Raw genomic sequence first — 21,035 nt, forward strand, 5'->3', positions numbered from 1 at the left:
TACTGCTGAGAAATGTATCAACTAAATGTTGCAAAATTGTACATAATCTGCACCTGAATTACTGAGCTGCCAGACTGAAACACCAGAGAAGGGACAATCAATTTTAAACTTAGATTTTGGAAAAACAGTAAAAAATAAATAATGGAAAGTAATTGAAAAAAGTCTTTATTTCTGGGGAACAATCTAAACAACTGAACTGAAAAAAGTGTTTGGAAGGTGAACAACCTCTTTAATACCTGTGTGAAAGCCCACTCATGAATACACAGGAGTGTTCTATTGAAGTTGAAATGCTACTTATTAATAAGGCATTAACTTCTGTTTTACTTAATCAGATCCAATGATTATTATTATTATTTATGCAACGGCAGAGATGTGCATTAAAACTCCATGTTATATTCAATTAACATGATGGCACTCTTCTGTTTGGTTTTACTGTTTATAATGACACATGCTCGCATGGTATATCTAAAAAGCAATGCTTCTTTTCTTTTTTAATACCCACTTAGACACAAGGACAAGAGAGTATAATTTCATAATTAGGATTCACAATTTTCTTGGGCTGTAAAATGATGCATTTAATTTTTAAAATTGTAATAAGGAGAATAACTGAAGCTTTTGCTTTGAAAGAACTGTTTGCTTCATGTTTAATGCACAAAGGGCAAGAAACCAGTTTTTAACAATCTGACTAAACAACAACCAATTTTATGGTACAAGTGATTGTTTGAAAAGGCAAATAATGAGGTTTTTTTACAGGCAGTGTTCCTTTGAAATTTACAAATAGCAACACAACTGATCAGTTTAGCAATATATTAAATGCTTTACAAATATCACCATATCTGGATTAGTAACCAATGTAAAGCATTTCTTTAATAATAGTCATTTTATTTTAAAAAGCAGGTTTGCAAAATCAATTCATAGATTTGATTTATCCTTTCCTATCTTTTCATGTGTTTGTTTTTTTACAAAATAAACTCACAAGAGCATTTTAACATTTTAGATGTTATTTAGTTATACGCAATGTCTGAATTTTGTGGTTTGTAATGTTTTCCAGATATTTGTAAAATACTGTCCTTTGGTAGCTGCTCCTTCATTTATTTTGGCTTATATTCACAGAAGCCATTTCAATTGTTACGAAATAAAAACAAGCATTAAAATGAATCACTGCAGCAAGGTTATTTTACCAAAATGAGCAGAATAAAAATCTCTTCTCAAAATTCTTAAAAATCTACATTTTTTAAAACACAAACAAAAAAAACACATTTATGCCAATAAACTGTTTTTGCAGTTGTTCCTAAAGAGTTGCATAGAGAATCCCTGCTCTTGCTCCTAAAGGATCACCAATTATAGTGACACAAAGTCAGTACTGCTGGTCCTGAAGACACAGCACCACAGAAGGATACAAAGGTGCATGTTAATAGTGTTAGTGTTGTTTACTGAACACAGGATGCTGAGCTGATTGTGCCACATTCTAAGTAAATACCTTCCAACATATAGATAGAGGGACAACATTTTTGACCAAGCCCATTTTATGGCCACACCCCCTAAATACCAGATACATTTTACAAATTTAGTAGGTTATGGAAAGTTTGAACACATTTCTGGGGGTTTTAGGGTCAGGTGTTATGTGTGAATTGCCCTTTAAGCTGCAAGTCAAAGTTTCCCCTTAAATAGTTACAATTGTATCTTTGCTTACCTTAAATTGTTACAAATGTATCTAAGTGTGACTGCCATATTCTGGGTTCTCTGCCAAAAGCCTCTTATTTAATTACATCTCAGAAACCTATTATCTTATTCTAGCTGTTCAGTGCAGGAGATCAAAGAGAAACCAGGGACATTCCACTAACAATTCAGGACTGTGAGTTGAGCTGTCAAAATAGGGACTGTCCCGCAAAAAGCGGGACAGTTGGGAGGTATAAGAATGGGAATGATAAGGGAGCAGACCTGGCCACACTATGTTAATGACAAGTGTTAAATTATGTAGTTGTTAATCTTGGGATATGTTTTGCTTTTAAACAGCTATTGAAAGGGTAACATGCACTCAACTTGTAGTGATTTCTATTTTTTTTTAAATAGATTTATTTTATTTTCTTATTATTGTTGAAATATGAATGGTTTATTTCTAAGAGTGCTTCTTCAACCCAATCTTTTTCCTACTGATAACAACACCATGCCTTTAAAATTTGCCAAAAAAATGGAGTGCTTTTCAGACCACGTGAACTTTGTAAGTGACTCACAGTATGAATATGTTGTGTGCAGCTGCAAATATTTGAAACAAATTTATGAACATCACTACAGTTTAATGCAATTTTTCCAATAATGACAGTTCCCCGTTAAGACTGGTGCGCCACTATTTTTATAAAGTGCAAATCTCAGGGTCCTTTGACTTGTACAAGTACCGGGCCAGGTCTGTTAGTTGCCCCAGGCAACCCAGCTTGCCGTTGATAACTTCGGTCCCCGCCGATGCTGCGCGCAACCAAGGACGCACGTGCGTAACCGCGCGTAACCGAGGATGCGCGTGCGCGATAGCGCGCGTGCGTATTTGTGCGCAAAGCACTTCGACTTCGCAACAAGTCTAATCTAGCTACAAGTCTAAAGCTCCATATCCAGAGCAAGACCCTGTGGTGATGATTTATTAACTCTAAGTAACTCTTAAGTCATCAGAGAAACTGTCATTCTGTCCACTGCTGCACAGTGAGTGCAGTCACTGAAAGGGATTATATCTGTTTATCACTGCATTCAGGGGGAAATTTAAGCCAGAAAATGCACAAAAAGAAGTGTTTTCTGGCCACATTTTTTTTAAATTGGGATTGGTTTAGTAGGACAAACTGTATTTTCAGTGTATTTGAAAATGTAAGACAAAATAAAATTGCTCATTAATGTAATATGTTAAAAAAAAAATGTCAGGTGAAAAGCATGCATACCAGAGAATTGAATTCTCACATTTCCTATTAGTGAGTGGGAGTGTGCAGGAGGAGGTGTGTGTCACTTTTCAGTTGGTGGAATATGCTAGCCTGAAAAGCTCCCAGTGTGCCAGAGCATGCTGAAAAAGAGCCCATGACTGCCTCCAGCCACTCCCATTGACTTGAAATGGATACACTTAAGGGTAGGACTACACGGCCGACTTGGATGCGTTTCCTTCGGATCCGACGCTGGGCGACAAAACGCCTGCGTCAAGTCGGATGAAAGGGAAACAAGGTAATTAATACAAAAGTCGCATGGTGTCGCAGCGTTCGTCTGGTGCAACATGACTGTCGGATGCAGACGCCACTTGATGCAGGCGCTTTGTTGCCCACTGTCGGATCCGACGGAAACGCATCCAAGTCGGCCTTGTAGTCATGCCCTAAAAGTGTCAATTAAGAGCTCACATTTGCAATTCAGTCTAGATCAAATCAAGGGAATGGCAGGTGGGTAGTCAATATAAGCAGTCTGCACTGCACACCATGTGCCATATACCTAACTATAATGATTTTTACTGCTCAATAATAAAAAAAACCCCTTTACATAGACTTGCATAAAAATCTAGCTGATACAAACTTTCTCAGAAAGTTTCACTTTTGCAATTTGCATTCATTTTGAATTTTAAGCAGTTTCTGAGATATTTGAGGTTTAGACTGCTAAAACCAGGCTTTTGGCTCAACTCAGAATCAGCAACCCAAGGGTTAACTGAATCCAAGAAGTGCATAATCAGTTCATGCCCAGTTACAGGCACATTTATCAAAGGTTGGATTTTGAATTCATGTGATTTTTTTATAAACTCCCATAAGTTTGACCAATTGAAATTTATATAAAAAAAAAATAAATCACATTTTTAAAACTCGGATGAATGGAATCAACACAAAAACTCGAATCATATTTGATTGAATTTTAAAAACTTGATTCATGTCAGGAAGGCAAACAACTCAAAATTGATCCCTGGACCTCTCCCATTGACTTAAACAGCAATTCAGCAGGTTTTAGGTGGCGTATAGTCAAATTAGAGTTCTTATAGGGCCAGAGTATGATAAATCTCGAAAATCTTTTTAAAAAATCGAATTTGAATAACTCCCTAATCTTATTTGGCAGATTTGACCATTAAAAAACTTTAGAATTTTCAATTCGACCCTTGATAAATCTGCCCCTAAGACTCGCTGACACTCTGGGCCTTCAAGCTAAGCTGTTGAGCTGAAGCCTGCAGTCAGGGGTGATCCTGACCTATTTGCTGCCTGAGGCGCTTTCCAGCTGCTGCCCCCTTCCCCGCGCTCACCATTTCAGCACCGGGGGGCGCGATTACAAGGAATGGCTTTTTGCAGCCCCTTGTAACCTGTGGGGGGCTGCTACCTGAAGCACAACTCATTGGTGCATCACCCCTGCTAGCAGTATAGAACCTTTCAACGCAGTGCTCCTCATTTTTCAGGCCTCAATGATTCAGTGTAGCACATTATGATAAACTGACAAAATAAATAAAACATTAAGGGGGTTATGTATCAAAGGTAGAGTTGTGTTTTCTAGAAAAATTTGAATCTTCAATGGTAGTTTCACTAAAAAACTAATTTTTTCGTGAAAAATAACCTTTTTGAGATTTATTATGCCCCTAAACTGCGAAAAAACTGAATTCAAAAATACTCCAGCTTAAAGTCAATGGGGCTCATTTATCAACACTGGGCAAATTGCCCGAGGGCAGTTACCTATATAACAACCAATCAGTGATTAGCTTTCTAAACCAGCTGCAAGTAGAACAATGAATGCAGCAATTTGATTGGTTGCCATGGGTTACTGCCAATGGGCAAATTTGCCCAGTGTTAATAAATGACCCCCAGTGAGAGGTCCCTTTAACCATTTACAGATGTTTTTTGCCTTCATGATTTTTACTTTTTTACGGTGGTTTGCGTTTGAAAACTTGATAAATTCAAAGTTTTTTAGCCTATAAAGTCGAGGTATCCGAGTTTTTTACATCTTTTTTTTCATAAATAAGCAAACATTTGAGTTGTGAGTTAATTCAAAGTAGAAAAAAACTCACCAACCTCACAAACTCGACCTTTGATAAATAGCCCCCTAAATGTTCAGATAAATGTGTTAATTCCATAAATACTCTTCTGTTTGACAAGACATTTGCTGACAGTACTGAAAGCGTTAATAGCTCAGAAACTGCTGGGAATCCCTGTAGAAACCCCAGTTATATTTAGTAAATCTGCCTCTAACTGTTTACCAAGATATCAGGATGCTTTGACCCTATGAATCCCACACAAATTGTGCATCGTGCTGTGCTTGTCTCTGGGGCGCTAGGTAGGAAGCAAGGAGAATACCAGGAGGAATTGTGCAAAATGCATTCCTATTTATATATAAAGATGAGCCAGCAGCACTTACAGGTACAAAACAAAGCCATGGATTCACCACTAGTGATCAGTCTGAAGAAAGATTTTCATTTTTTACCAATGGTGCATGCTGTGTCCTGCTTCTATCGTTTGAAAATTAATGAAGGGCTGCCCCTAAAAACACTGGCCGTTTTGAAAACTGTTGCAAAAATTACCATCCCTCATTTAAATGAAAAAAAAAAATGTGCACTTTATGAGGGGCACTAGACAGGTATTGCTCAGGAATACTAACACTTCCATGTTATTTTCACCTGATAAAGTTAAAATCAATTATTAGCAATGCAGTCCCATTCACATGAAAGGGAAGTGGCTGCTGTCAGGAATGGGCATTTTTATTGCTACCGTTATTTTAAGAGAGAGAGCACTTTTCATCAGTATGTCCTGTGTGCCATCCATATTAGCCCCTCACTGATTTTCCTGTCCCTTTCCCAAAAATGTAGGCTGGTATGGAAGAATGAATCAAGAAGGATGTGGAAATGTATGGGAAAGCATTTTCCTTGTGTGTCAGAATCAAAAGCACAAATCCATCATTCAGGACACAAAAGAGAGGAGAGTGGGAAATGCAGGGTGCTAGGAAGCCCTGAACTTGTAGTTCCTGCTTATGGCTGGCATTAACTAGAAGGTTCTCTTGTGTCTGTCAGTGCTCAGGATTTTTAAGTCCAGCACATGGCACAGATCACACAACACAAGCACTAGAATCAAGTGCTTTGAGTCTGGAGTTCTAGGGGCATTGTCCTTTTTCATGGTCCTTAATGTTCCTGTACTTGAACCTAGTCCTTATTGTTCAGATTTATACAAGTAACTGGGGCTGATATACAAATATAGGTGTTAAATAGCAAATATGCAGTTGTCAATAACAATCAGCAATTATTTTTAAACAGTATTTTTACATATTGGAAAATGAAACCAGAGACCTGATTGGTTGCTACTGGCAACTGCACTTGTGCAATTAAGCACCTATGTTCATAAATCAGCTCTATTGTGCTAATTGCTTCTGCTTTACTTCGCAGCATAAATGTAACCCATAAGTAAACCAGTGCGTTCCATATACTGTACAAATCCATTAAGAAATAGAGCAGATTCTCCCTGGAGGTCTCAGGAATAAAAATATATTGGATATACAGTATTATGCCTCTTAACAGCCCAATGTTAGAAATACAATAAGTTTCTCACTCAGCTGCAAAGGCCTTCAGTGCTGCATAAAAAGATAACCTCTAACAAAATATTATGTGCAGCCTCTAAAGCTAATGCAGTTGAACACCTTTCTTTGTTTTATGTTGGTCCACTACAAGGTATCATAATATCAGTATGTTTCAATGACGTTTTATTGCAAGCGGCCTATATGTATGGACATACTATGGGTCACCAACTCCAACCATCTTGGCTGCTAGATGTTTTGCTTTTTATAGAAAACCCATTCTCCACAAGGTTTAAGTGTTTAACAAAATAAAAAAAATTCCACAATTCTGCAAATTCAAAGGCTTTACAATGATCATACATACACAGAATTGGCATTCTGGCTAATATCGTTCTTACTGCAAAACCTCACTGTTGAAATGGACATAGCACTGGACTGAATTCTGTCCAAATTATATATGACAGTGTCTCTTGTTATGTATAAGACATGATAAGACCTTGAAGTGAGATCTGTTCACAGCAGGTTTGGGAAATTGGATCAATAAATGGCTCAAAAAACTATGTAATCCATGTACACAGACAAATTATATATTATGCCACCATTTGGTAAATTGAACGGTCAATATAAACCAAATTTGTCTCCTTAATGGTCAACTTTGGGACTGTATAGGACTTAAAAATAATTCATTGTCTGGTATACTCTCTGTTTTTCTTTTCTGTGACATCCTCAAAATGAATATTGTTAAACCAGCTGAGTTTGCATTGTCCCAGATATATACAGCCATATGACCTGAACCATCACAAATAAAGTCCATACTCCATTGTCTGAAGCACATTCTGCACCATAATGTCTGATTACATAAGTACATAAACACTATTTACGATTAGCTGTAGAAGACAAGAACATATATTGTTTCTAGAATAATAAAGTCAACTGCATAAATATGTTCTTTATAGATATGCCATAGGCTCAAAAAAGGTCTTAAAAATCTTCTATTCAGTTTTATTGTAAAAAATTCAGGTACAACCGTGCCCTACATACATTTAAATACACAGAATGCATGAAACTTATCAGCCAATATGTTGTCCCTAGACATTAACAACACAATCAGTGACAGAACTATTACTAGTACACCATCAGGGGCAAACAATATGGCAGGGTTCCATTTGTATATATACACATATTATAATAAGACATATTCTATACACATAGTAAAGCAAGCATGTACATTGGAAAATCTGTATATATTTTGTTTTAATCAGGCACTAAAGGATCTCTGGAATGCAATGGCTAAGAACCTCAATATTTACATATTTATTATAAAAGCTGGCAATCCCCTGTTTTAAATTTGGCTCATTGACATGAAATATAGGGACTCTCGGCTAATTACTGATCGTAAAATTACATTTTAGTTATATGAGCTTCGTTATTCTTTGGATTGATGGGTTTGAACACATACCATTAATATTTTAAGATAAAAAATGAATTTCTCCAACACATATTCTATTAACCCATACAAGTGTGCAGTATTTTCCAGATAATTTTGGGAAGAAATATCTCCAAGACAGTGAAAATGGTTTATCTATAGTAGTAAGTCTACACTTCTTCTTTCTTTTTCCCTTTTTTCTTGAAGACATTTTGTTAGTCATTTGACTAGCTTTCTTAATTCATTCTGAATTGGGAAAGCCAGTCAGATAACTAGCAACACATCTTCACGAAAAAAAAAAGTCCAGTTGATTTGATTTACTACTATTGATATAGCATGACCTGGATGAATGAGAAACTTCACAGTGGAAATGGTTATTCGTGCTGAGGAATACTCTGTTGAATATTGTGTGTATCAATAATATATATTAGTATAAAATTATTTACTATGTCATTTTGTTTTCACCTTAGTTGAATTTAGGAAAGAAACTTGTTTGTATTGATATAACTTGTTTGTATTGATATAATAATGGGTGTGGAAATTGTTATCCAGAATGCTCGGGACCTGGGGTTTTCCAGATAAGGGATCTTTCTTAAATTTGGATCACCATCTTTTAGTCTACTAAAAAAATAATTTAAACATTAAAGAAACCCAATAAGCTGGTTTTGCTTCCAATAAGGATTGAGTATATCTTAGTTGGGATCAAAGTACTTGGGAGATGGCCTTCTCACAAATCGGAGCTTTCTGGATAATGGGTTTCTGGATAATGGATCGTATACCTGTATATGATACTGACCATGACTGAGAATGTACTTATTAAAGTAAGGAAGGGAATATTGAAGGCTAAATAAGCCTGCCTGCTTTCATCACTCGCATGGAAGTGAGCGCTCAAGTACACAACTATAGCCCACAGTGCATTGCTGAATAGAGTTCCTAAGTGAGCACTTGGGTGTTTTTCCAGTTCATAAGCCTAACTAATCTCGGTGTTATTTTTTATAAACACATTATGAAACCACAGATTTTCTTTAAAAAAAAAGCATACTTCTTGTGATCTTTACATTTGTTGTTTCTACCTACATTCTTTAGAATTGTTTTTCTTTGAACCCTCAGAAGCCTTGCTGATTTATGTCTTGTCAACCTCCAGCAATGCGTTCCCAACTGTCTATGGAGGAAAGAATTGTCTGCTGAGCACAAAATGACTTCTAGAACTGAAATGCCACACAACATCTTTCACAAGATTTGGAGATCATCAATTGATAAAATAATTATTTCTTATTAGCTAACCTAAACATGAACTGAATTTGCTGAGGAGTGTCTTGCACACAAGAGCAATTTACTGGTTTGGGTCATATAAATGGTTACGTGACAGCTGCTTTACAAGACAATATGTCCTGCTATGTATCAGCACACAAATAACTACATTCCATTTAACTGCCCATGCACCAGTTAGGGCAGTTTTGCATACAAAGAACTATTATTTAATACATACTTGTATCAGTAGGACAATTTAGGAATGACATTGTACTAAAAATAACTTCAGCAGGCTTTCAACACCCTCTAGTACAACTAGTTAGGGTTTATTTTTAAATCTGGCAAAAACGACAACAATTTGACATTACAAAGAATTTTCTAACAAATTAGAAAATAACCTAACAAGTTGTGTATGTGTATTCAAAAACAAAACTTAGTACACCTAGGGATTAGAATGCATTTGAAATTAAAAAAGTCATACAACTATTTTTCTATCTGTCTAATAAATCACATGCATCAAGATGTACATTATAAAACGCAATGGTTCCACTTTTATAGATTGTTTAACTAAGGGCTGGTTTAGTTTGCCTTGAATGTAACTGCTGTCCCTTGTAAAGTGGTATAACAAGCTGCAGTCCAATTTGTGCTGCTATTTAAACCCTTTCATATGTAACACATGCCAATGCTCTTTTGTGCCCTCAACGTCTTTAGTATGAACTAGTGTCAGCAACAAAGTGATGTGAAATATACACATAACTATTAACATTTTCCAGGGGCTTTTAAAGGGACCCGAGATATGAACGCAGGATCATAAAGAGAAACTGTAAGAGGTAAACAGTACGTCAGCCCGATGGAAACGTGACGTATCATGCAAAGGACATTTACTGCAAGAGATACATACAAGACAATGTGATTTAATATAATAATGAAGGCTGCTAGTGGATAACATTGGGCATTCCAGTACAAATATATGACAAAACAGTATTAAAACCGCTTAAAAAGCTGAATGTGCTTTCTGCATTGAAATGCCTAACTGGGCTGCACTTTGACACCAGCATTGTGCACTTTAATTTGAATGTTAGCTGGTTAGCAAGGGTACTTCTTCCTTAATAAAGCAGTACAGGCTTTAAATTTCTCAGCTGCTGTTACTGTAAGTGATCAGACTATTCATTATTTAATTTCCTGGTAAAGCTGCACCCACGTACACTACATTCATTAAAGGCCCTGCAGCCTATATGATCAACTACACTGCAAATGTAAGGACTTCCTTACTCAACCTTAAGCAAGAAAATAAATGACCCCCCCCCCCCAAAAAAAAGACAGCGACAGCATCATTTTTAGTTGAGAGAGAGACAAGACCATAGAAACACAGCTATAAGTGTAACTACGGTGTTTAAGGATCCCTGTCGAACAGAATTGTTGGGAAAAAAATCTGTACGCCATTTGAACATATAAGCTAAATATATGTATGAATGCACATTAAAGATGTACACTTATAATGAAACTTTCATATATTTATACACTGAAAGCATGCAGAGAGAATTACACATGGATAATAGATATACAGTAGGCAGAAAGAGAGAAAGACAACAGTTACAGTAAATATAAAAAGATGCAAATAAAAAGTTTTGGAAACCATGGATAACTCTAGATTAAATATCTTTCCCTCTGTTTTAAACTATGGTGTCACACCATTAAACTGTAATATTGATTAACCCTGCAGAGATAACGCCTAATTAAACAATTATTCAGGCTACACACCCATCTTAACAGAATTCATTCCCATGGCATACGGCTGTTAGAGATTCTTTGTTTAATTATGAATTTATATCCATAGTCAATGCTGTCTGCCTAATTTACATGACATTAAGCCATCCTTGCTTTATTTTCCATACAGCAAGCCTCGTAGGCAAACATAATCAGTTACATTAACTATTCAAGCGCTGGGTGTCTGGAACAGGCAGAAGGTATCTCTGGCACTTGTATGACAAACTTTATAAAGGGAGAAGGCACGTAATTACATTTTTCACATATTTTGATAAAGAGTCTAAACGCTATCCCCCTGACTGTTGTATGAACTGGTGTGAACATACTGCAAGCTTGCAAAGGGATGCCCTGGCCATTCTTATTATAAACATGTGTTTATGGCTCCCTGCCTTAAATACAGGTATGGAATCCATTATCCGGAAACCGATTATCCAGAAAGCTCCGAATTACAGGAAAGCTGTCTTCCATAGAATTCTTTTTATTCAAATAATAAGTTTTAAAAAAAACTATTTCCTTTTCCTCTGTAATAATAAAACAGAACCTTGTACCTGTACCTAAGATATAATTAATCCTTATAGGAGGCCCAGCCTATTGGGTTTAAGTTATGTTTAAATGATTGTCTAGTAGACTTAAAGTATAACGATTTAAATTATGGAAGATTCATTATCTGGTAAACCCCAGGTCCCAGTCTTTGTGGATAACAGGTTCCATACCTGTACAGACAGTGCAGTTTGGTCTGACTTGCAACAAGAAAATACTTGCTACTGTTGTAAATGTAAAACATCTGAATAATAATTTAAGGTCATATTAAGAGATCATCATGAAACAAATGAGATCAATAGCCTGACACTGTAGCTATATTGTAACTGACTATGAACCGAAAGATGACAGTATTTGGGGAGATTAGAACCTCACTATGACTACCCTTGCAGCAACCCCCCCTCTCTCTATATATATATAGTAAGCACCCACCCAAGTGATCTAAAACAAAGAATTAACTGAAGTCCCCCTACATGTAACATATTTGAGTAGAAATATGTATACCAAGAGTCCCGCTACTAACTGGCATCACCTGAGGACTGGTAAAGGACCTTTAAATAAAGCAGTAAAAAAGAGTGATCTATTACATTTTATTTTAGATATAAAAGAATAGTATTGGGTAAGGGGTCTTCATATCCACTGCTATCACCCAATACAAGTCTATCCTTCAATGACGTTCACAATCGTATTGCATGTTATACGGAAACATTCCTTGAAAAATTGTCTGGCAACAGTACATGTAGCAGATTACATTAGTGATGCTGCTGCTTTTAAACTTCAAATCCAGTTCCAACTCACTAACAGTCAGTAAAGAGACCCCGTTGCAGCCGTAGCACCCTGTGTTGGTCTCTGGTGGCTATTATAATCAACGCAGGGTCCCAGATCTAAAGAAATCTAGCCCTCCACTGTGCACCTTTTAATAAAAAGTGAGTGGAAAGATTTCAGGTGGATAAAGGAGGCGTGGAATAAAACAGTGTAAATGTGGGATACCTTGTAACTCTTCTGACAGACACACACTGACTAAGCACCGAGCTATGTGGGTTACACAGTGTGTGTGCAGTGGTTTGCTTGGCCAGGAATCACCACCCATCATGTTCCCCAGAGAGATAAAGTGGTAGAAAGTGGCAGAATTTGGTGTCTCGGTCATAGATTCACTCTTTGCTACGGTCACATGTACTGTACACGGAGTGACCCCCTCAATATATATATATATATATATATATATATATATATATAAAATATAAAAGAGAGACCTGAGACTATTGCACAGGGTACAGTGTCCATGTTTAATATAAAACACTATTGTATAGCCTCCTACTGTGTGATTGTAGTACTATGTAACGTTTTCTCTTTGATTTAATCACATATACATTAGTATAGAGTACCGTTTCAGTCATACAAAGTGTTATAAAACGGTATTGTGATTGATTCCTCTATGGTTCAGTAGTTATATATACTATAGTACAGTATACAGGTACAACCTCACAGTCACATATACTGGTAGATTGTATAATTGTGGTACTGTCTTAGGATCCCATTATAATTCAGACACATACAGTATATCTATATATAGACAGTATATAGTGTGCATGTTTATCCTGGCAATTATATAGTGAATAAAGTGCCCCCTCTTGTAAAATATAAGGATATTATAAGTTACTGAGGAGTTTCATGACCATATAAAGGCCGAGTGTTTTTATACAGGTCATGGAACTCAGAGGTTACTTCTAATATCCTGATATTTGACAACTGGGGGTACTTTATTTATTATAATACACAAATTTCAGCGAGTCATGTGTCAGAAATGACATCAGAACTCACCGTTTATAACTGATGACATCAGAACTCACTGTTTATAAGGATATAATTGACAAGATATTCAAGGCTTTTGTGTATTCTATATACTATAATCCTGTATAAACGTGTAAGGCTCCCTCTGGCTGTAGTTGGTGAGTTGTACTGTACCTTGGGCACCACCACTCGCTTCTTTTTCTCCTCAACTTCACTTTCTCTCTTGTGTCTCCATCAAAACACGTCTGCCGCCCATACACGGGAAAGGATGAGAAGGGAGAGCCGTGTCCCTCGGGCTGCACTTCTCTCCTGTACAGTTGCGGGAGTTTCCTGGAAAGAAGAAAGCGGCTCGTAGTTGAAAGAGCGAAGGGCTGATGCTTATCTCTGTGTGTCGGCCCTCACTTTGCTTTATGTCGCCTCCGCGGGTGGCTGAAAGTGGCGGCTGAGCGCGCGTGTGTGTGGGAGATGTTGTTATATATACATACATATACACGTTATGTGAAAAATGAGAGGTGTCAGCCCGCTCGCACCTCTCTCACTGCGCCGCCCCGTGTACCTCCCAGTCTCCTGCTCCCTGCCTGTGCCTCACACACACGACACGCCACAGACACACCGGCTGATGTGACTAAAGAGCTTTGACTCCTCACACCGACACCTGCACCGACACCCCCGCCCCCTGCTCTACTTCTGTCCACAGCGACTCATGACAGGGAATGGGGGGAGGACACGTTCGCCCTCAGATTGTAGCCGACTAAACACCGTTATTTAGGAAGGGACACTTGTGACTAATGGCCGGACTGTTTGTCGGTTCATAGCTCACAAAACTTTGAGAACAATCGGTTCGGACTGCGCGCTGAGTACAAGGCGGAGCCACAGTTCGTGTGGAGATTTAGGCAAATCCAATTTTACCGCGCTGTTTAAAACTTGGACAAACGCACAGTCTGGTTTAATATGACAGAGAATGGATTTACATGGGCTCTGGGGATCTGGAGTGTGCCAGCGGGGAGAGCTCTGGACTCTGCTCAGGGTTGCCAGGTTGGCGGTTTTCCAGCCAAAATTGTGCTATTAATTTATAGCCCAGGTGGGTTTTGAAAGTACAAACTAGCCAAGGTACGGATTTGGGATACTTTTTGGGCCTTTGGCTGTTTTTTTCTTGCCCTAATGTGCCAAGTAGTGATGTGCGGGTCAGGGTTTTCCTGACCCACACCCGACCCTAAACAGCCCTGCTCCAGCCCCCGCCTCCGGGGTCCTTTTATAGACCCGTGCCGAACTGCCCCGCCGATGACATCCAATGGTGTCACAAAAGGGGCGGGGAAAGCAGACGAGAGACTATAAAACTGGAAGTCGGAAGCCGGCATTTGAAGGTGGCGGGCATAGAGAGCAGGAGAAGAGCTCAACCCATACCCGCCCATCACCTGCGAGGAGCAGTGCGAGGACGACCCGAACCCACCCGACAGGTATCGGGTCGACCCGCACATCACTAGTGCCAAGCCTGTGTCTCCCAATGCATGCTGGGTAATGTCGATTTTGTTTAAAGGGCTGCTTTATCTTTTTACTTTTAGCATGTAATAGAATGGCCAATTTTAAGCAACTTTTCAATTGGTTTTCATTATTTTTTTTTATATAGTTGTAGAATTATTTGCCTTTTTCTTCTGACCCTTTCCAGTTTTCAAATGGGCATCACTGACCCCATCTTAAAAGCAAATGCTCTGTAAGGCTACACATGTATTTTTATTGCTACTTTTTATTTGTCATCTTTCTAGTTAGGTCCTCTCCTATTCATATTCCAGACTCTTATTTAAATGAATGCATGGTTGCTAGGGTAATTTGGACCCTAGCTACCACATTGCTTAAAATGCAAATTGAAGAACTGCTGAATAAAAAGCTCAAAAATTACTCAAAAACCTTCAATAAAAAATGACAACCAATTGCAAAGTGTCTCAGAATATCGCTCTCTACATTATACTAAACGTTAACGTCAAGGGTGAACCACCCCTTCAACAGTTTGCCAACTGCCAAGTTTAATGTAAGCCTACAATACCCAGCATGCAATGAGAATGACTTGTTTAAAAGTTGGGCCAGATTTTGGGCTCTGTACCCCCTTCTCCAGTGACTCTGAAGCATGCTCGCATTTTCTGATTCAATTTCAAACAATTTTGGGCCAAAAATCAGCTGGCCACCAAAATATCCAGAGGTTGACACGTTTTATCAATATTTATTGAAATGGTATATGTATTAGGGCCTTATGGGGCCCCAATACCTCCTGGGCCCCATTCTATAGTTACGCCCCTGGTTACGGGCAAATCTGTCCCATTTTGCTTCATGGAAAAAATTGTGAAACAGTGAAAAATTGAAAAAGGCATATTGTCACATATATTCATTTAATTTTTTTTCATTGCTATTTTGGGCTACTTTTGAAGTGCTTCTTGGCTAGTTTTGGGCTGGTTTTATAGCTGACTTTGGCTGGTTTTGAAAATTAGACCTGGCAACTCTGGGTGGGGTGTAAAGGTGAGGCACATACTGAGTGGCAGCGGCACTAAAAAGAACTGTGCCAAGGGAACCTGCACATAGAAGCTCTGTAGAAAGAGAAATGGGAGAAGAGACTTCAGAAATAAACAAAATTATAATAAGGGAAATTGAATAAATTGCTGAGAAAGAAAGGGGAGAGGGAGCAGAAGGGCAAAGAAAAGAGTAGAAAGGTGCCAGTTCAGGTGATGAGTTTTGCTGAAATCAGTTAGATGACCCGATCCCTTTCTGGAGCACAACTCTTTACTTACTTTTCCAGGTTTTACTTTTATGTTTTCATTTGTTCCCCACCACTTTTTATATTTTCTTCCCTAAAATATAAATGTCTGATGCAAGAAAAGATAAATCTAATGTAAGACGGGGGTGATTGGCTCAGGGAAAATACAGAAGCTACATTTATTGCCACAGATACACAGAGTGATCCAGGGTATCATTTAGAACGGGTAGGGGTTTTTTTTTCTGGGAGAATTTGGTCAGTGTTAAGGCCCCCATACACGTGCTAATAAAAGCTGATGATGGACCTAGTCGGCAGCTTATTGGCCATGTGTGGGGCCCTCCGACGGGCTTCCCTGATTGATATGTGGCCGAAAGTCAGCCAGATGTTGATCGGGCAGGGCAAAAAATCCAGTTGGGTCACAGTCCGCATCTGTTCATCGATACGGCCCTGCAATCCGACTATCCTCACTCCTGCATTATGATTTGATTGTAGGGCCCACGATCAGTTCAGTCCAATATCGACCACCTTATGGTGGGCTTATTGGGCAGAGACCCGCTCATTTTGCAACATCGACAAACGAGCGGATCTTTCTGTGTATGGCCACCTTTATTGATGGGTGAATCTGTGGCGTTTTACTTTGCCGATAAATTAGTGAAACAGTGGAAAATTTGGAAAACTGATTTGACAGTGATTTTGTCGCGTGTCAACATTATTTTGTTGCAAACCTGACTTTTGATGTGCATCTGTGTTTTGCTGCGCAATGCAATTTGATGAAACTAACTTAGAGTCTATGGGTGTTTTGTATGTGTCACCTTTTTTCAACTTTGGGGCAACCATTAAAACATTTTCCCTTACTTTCAAGCTTTGTAGACTGTGGTAAATTAATATGGCATGTTTTGCTTTGTGTCAAAATGTGCTCAATTGGATTGGAGTCAATGGGAATAATAAATCTGAACACATAAAATCTGGGTGCTTTGTATCCCACATTAAAATGAATAAACCATATATTTATGTTAATGAACCATATATGTATGTGTAAATGTAAGGAAACTGAAATAATATGTAATTTAATATGACATGAGTGATTCCAGTTGAGAATAGTCATAGTTGTGTTATATTATGCAAACAACTTCAAGTACCATGTGAGTAGTAGTTAAATGAAAAATAAACTCCAAATACTGCTTATAGGTTGTAACATATAAAGAAAATTATAAGACTGGAGGAGGAAAAGGGTTACCCCTCAATGTCTGTAGGATGTCCCTTACTTCCTGTAACTCCCTCCTTGTCTCTGTGACCTGCTGGACCAGACCAAATATCAGGTCGTGGTGGTAGTCCTCAGTTTGCGTAGCATCAGCTGCTGCCATACCCGCCACAATGTCTCAGATTCCTTCCACTCCTGAAAGCTGGGGAGCCTCTTCGGGAGAAGTAGGTGCCGGAGGACCTGCAGCAGTTTCGGTTGCCTCTTTCTCTCTCCCTTCTGCTGCCTCACCTTCTGCTCCTTCTGCAGCCAGATCGTCTTCTTGGATCCATTCAGCTGACAATGAAAGAATTTCAGTTTGAGTAATGCAGCACTTGCATTTGTACAGTACGAATTATACAGGATGAATTGTGTCATGTAACTACAGGAAAATTAACCAACATCTATAAGGATGGCAGGTATGGGGCGGGCAACACCATTAAGCTCTTCCACACACCCATAAGATCATCAACTTTGCTGCTGCAAGACCCCCATCTCTGCTGGATGTGTGGAGTAGTGGAGGCCTGAGAAGTGTCAGGCTGGGGGAAGGCCTCCACTAGTTTAGTGCACAGAGCCCTCTTCAATTGACCCACCCTTCTCTCGCTTTCTGGCTGGGTACAAGGAACTCCCCCACCTTTCCCTTTTACCGTGGGTCAAGCAAAGTGGCCACCCAGTAATCATCCCGGTCTTTGATTGAACAGATCTGGGGATCGCTCCGGAGGCAAGTCTGCATATGGGCAAACGTATAAGAGGTGCCCCCGACCAACCTCTTCACTACCCTCCAGATGCAGCAGGTCATCTACCTCCTCCTTCATCTGCTCTGTGCGCTCCCAGCCACAGACAATAGCTGTGGTGGTTGGGTGGCATGTGCCCTGCTCCCCATGCTGTGCAGGCACCCAATCCTCCTCTCCCTCTATGCCTCATAGGGCAGAACTTACTACTCTTCTTGCTTCCCAGCCTCTTCTGCCTGCCTATAGGGCCTGCTCTCCTCCTCAGGCATGACACCCTCCTCTAGCACAACGTCCAGCATGTGCTTGTGGAGGAAAATCAGGGGTAAAACGTCACTAACACAAGCATTGTCCCTGCTAACAAATCATGTCTCCTCATAAGGGGGCAAATACTCAGCAGAGATGCCTCATCTGCTGCCACTGCTCTGCACTGAAGTACCCCAAATCAGCCCCCCCTGGCACCGTGCTCCAGCAGGTCATTGCTGACCGCTCAGCGCTGCTCTACAAGGCGCTTCACCATGTGCAGGGTGGAATTCCAGCTTTTCAGCAGGTCACAGATCAGCCGGTGGGACTGCTGAAGGCTGTTTGGGAAGCAGGAAAGAGGGAGAAAAAGCTTAGAAAATGAAGAGGAAATAAAAAAACTCAAAGTGAAGGTGCACGACTAAAGATTCAAACAAAAATAATACAGGGAAGAGAAAAGGGGGTGTAATAAAGAGGTATGCACTGGAAATTCACATAGCTAATTTTTTAGTCATTTAGTATTTTCTCACAAAAAGTAACACACAAACACATATGTAGCATAACAAGTGGGCCCATGCTGTCATGATATCTGGTGGTCCCTAAAAGGCCCAATCTGGAAATCTTTATCCCAGAAATTGTGTTCCTGTTTTCCTCTCACATCTATATACTAAAGTGATAGGGGAATAAATGGGGGGGGGGGTAAGTAGATGTGAGAGGAAAACTGAACCAAAAGAGCAAAGGGCACCAAGAGCAATGTTGAGAGGGCTTATTATAGAGTCATTCTCATCTGTATGAATCTGTGGCCCAACACACTGAAGGTGTTTGTGTTTGGTTCAGGCCTTACTAAATCACCACTAGTTGGCTCATCCTAGAGGGGATCTTTATAGTGGACACTTTATAGCCACGTCTTGCAATATAAAGACACCTTTACAGCAATTTTAATTAATCAAGTATTAAATTGATATCCCTTATTTTGCACTTACTCTACCAGGTTTTCTCACAAGAAATGGGACCTCAAGTGTGATTAGTCAAGGCTGAAATGTTTCCCAGTGTCCCGAGGGCCATAGATTACTGCAATGACATCCTCGTGTGTGATAATTAGTGCAGGGGAAATGTGAACTGTATGTTACCTGTGGTCAAAGTGTGACACAACAAAGTACTTTAATCTAATCTCTAATTTTGAGACAGGGTGAGAAAGCAGTGATATTTGTAGAGAACCACTTCCCTTGAGTTGAACTACTTAGTATTTATAATTTCATTAGGGACTTTAATTGCAGAATAAATTCAGATCTGTTGCTTTGTTCACCTTCATGTTGTTATAATGAACATTATTAGGGGTATGTGATAGTCCCGTGCTTTGTCTTTCCTTCCCAGCAGCAAAGGGGTTAATGCTGTCTGAAATCATGGTAATTCAATAAATCACTTCACAATGAGGGCTTTTGTGTCTGAACAGCAATAATATAACACAGACCTGTGGCAAAACTCATCTGATACAAATGGTTAATAGCTTCTTATCACATGAATAATACAATTATTATTATTTTACATGAAACAAGCATTCTATTAATCGGCTTAGAGTAGATTTATATCTGGTCTTAATTTTATGTTTGATGATCAGGTAGGTACCTGCGGGACTGCCATAAAGTTCAATTTTCTAGAAGCTACAAATGGTGCCACTAGGGGGAGATTTCACTAAAATGTTAGTTACAGTTTGGTGGGTGAAAAATGTATAGCTGTTTTTCAAAATACTAAAAGCTCTAAAAATGTCTAATTCTATTGCCCTAACCACTGTAGATATTGTGTGTAATTAACTATTTAGCATTCTTTTCATAAGATTCATGAGGTCGGCACAAGAGTAAAATCCCCTAAACTATAAAAAGTATATGACAATTATTTTTTTACCGGTAGAGTCACAAAATGTTATTTAGTTTTTAAATGGTGGTAGAAAACATCCCCCATATATGATAATATTAAAATGATAAGGAGGAGTAAGCAAAGATACATCCAATAGCAAGCTTCATACCATTATCTGCTTCTCTAGTCTGTTCTCTAAAAGATCTTAAAAATGTTATCAATCATTGGCCAGTATTGTTAAAAGAATTAAAAGCCTAGGTGAGGCAAATAATGTAAATGTGGGAATTAAGTAGACAATAAAGAGAAGTAATCAGAGTTCTGAAGATGGAGGGGTGAGTAGAATATAGGGGGATTGTTATAGGGGGGTAAAAGAAGAGAATGGAGATAGAGGAAGCAGAAATAAATAATCAAGAGAGGGAGATATGGAGAGCAAAAAGTGAAGGGAAATCATACCATGGACTTAACATTAGATAGAAAAACACAAAAGGGAAAGAGGTGGTCTCACAAGAAAAAAAATTTTAATTCTAAACTCACATTTTGATAAATCTGCCCCTTACTTTAGAAACAACCAATCAGGAGTACAGTCACAGAACTCCATTTAAAAAGGACTAGAACTAATCAAAGGGAATTGTAATTGCAAATGTACATCATAATCAATACTCATATTTGTTATGCTTTAGCACCAACACCATTTGCACAGTGCTCTTTACAGAAATTGTCCGTCATTTACATTGGTCCCTTTCCCAGGGAAGGTTACAATCTAAGGATCCTATCACATTCACATAACACACCATGGTCATTTTAATCAGGATTAATCCTCTTATATATATATTTTTTTGGAATATAGGAAGAAATGGAAGTAAACCCATGCATATAGAGGGAACCTTCAGACTCCTTGTAGATAGTTCCCAACTCAGGGCCTCTGGGTCGCAAGGCAAAAGTGTTAACATTTTAACAGCTCATACCTAT

The 21,035-nt window shown here is 38.7% G+C and overlaps 1 protein-coding gene across 1 annotated transcript in view; it reads right to left on the bottom strand.

Annotated features, from left to right (window-relative positions):
* The window catches only part of satb1.L (SATB homeobox 1 L homeolog), a 124,201-nt gene extending 110,350 nt beyond the window's left edge, over positions 1-13,851 (bottom strand). Inside the window, exon 1 of the mRNA XM_018267438.2 lies at positions 13,439-13,851. The gene's annotated coding sequence lies outside the window, so the exon portion shown is untranslated. The remainder of the gene's footprint in view (positions 1-13,438) is intronic.
* Between the last annotated feature and the right edge of the window lie 7,184 nt (positions 13,852-21,035).

Source organism: Xenopus laevis, chromosome 6L, assembly GCF_017654675.1.
Source record: "Xenopus laevis strain J_2021 chromosome 6L, Xenopus_laevis_v10.1, whole genome shotgun sequence".
Classification (NCBI taxonomy): Eukaryota; Metazoa; Chordata; class Amphibia; order Anura; family Pipidae; genus Xenopus; species Xenopus laevis.